This window comes from Pteropus vampyrus, unplaced genomic scaffold (assembly GCF_000151845.1).
Source record: "Pteropus vampyrus isolate Shadow unplaced genomic scaffold, Pvam_2.0 Scaffold9, whole genome shotgun sequence".
In the NCBI taxonomy this organism is placed as follows: domain Eukaryota; kingdom Metazoa; phylum Chordata; class Mammalia; order Chiroptera; family Pteropodidae; genus Pteropus; species Pteropus vampyrus.
Window position 1 is genome coordinate 4,851,787 of NW_011888790.1, and position 1,005 is coordinate 4,852,791.

Consider the following 1,005-nt stretch of genomic DNA (forward strand, 5'->3'; position numbering starts at 1 on the left):
TGATCTAAGCCAGAGGTCAGCAAAGTATGGCCCATAGGCCAAATCCAGCCTTCTGCCTGCTTTTGTAAATAAAGGTTTATTGGAAAAACCAGCTTACCACATTCATTCTTATGTATACGTCTCCAGCTGCTTTTTGTACTTGAACAGCTTAGTAATAACAGATATTGTACAGCTTACAAAGCCTAAAATATTCACTATCTGTCCTTTACAGAAAAATGTTTGCATTCCCCAATCTAAGCAGCTACATCAGTAACCTACCAGAACAACAAATTTGCTTTTCCGCCAGCACAGCAGTTGTTTCCTTCCAGCTGCCATCATGATCATCAACCAGAACCTCATCAGCCACGATGAGATGTTCTCAGACATCTACAAGATCTCAGAGATCGCAGATGGGCTATGCCTGGAGGTGGAGGGAAAGATGTCAGTAGGATAAAGGTAACATTGGATTGGGATTGATCTACAAGATCTCAGAGATCGCAGATGGGCTATACCTGGAGGTGGAGGGAAAGATGTCAGTAGGATAAAGGTAACATTGATGACTCCTTCAATGGTGGAAATGTGTCTGCTGAAGTTCTGAAGGGCAAGGTACTGAAAGCACAGTAATCACTGGTGTTGATATTGCCATGAACTATCATTTGCAGGAAGCCAGCTTCACAAAAGCAGCCTACAAGAAGTACATCAAAGATTACATTAAATCAATCAAAGGGAAACGAAGAACAGAGACCAGAAAGAGTAAAACATTTCAGGACAGGGGCTGCAGAAATTAGCAAGGATGTGCAATCAAGCACATCCTTGCTAATTTGAAATGTCTGCCAATTCTTTGTTGGTGAAAACCTGAATCCAGACAGCATGGTTGCTCTGCTGGAGTACTGCGAGGATGATGTGACCCCATATTTGATTTTTAAGGATGGTTTAGAAATGGAAAAACAAGTTTGGCAATTTAAATCTATTACCTGTCATTATCATAACTGGCTGCTGCTGAAAAGGTCCACATGCCAGGACTAG

General features: G+C 41.7%; 1 pseudogene; it reads left to right on the plus strand.

Moving 5' to 3' along the window:
* Positions 1-287: 287 nt before the first annotated feature.
* LOC105302197 lies at positions 288-1,005 on the plus strand (annotated as a pseudogene).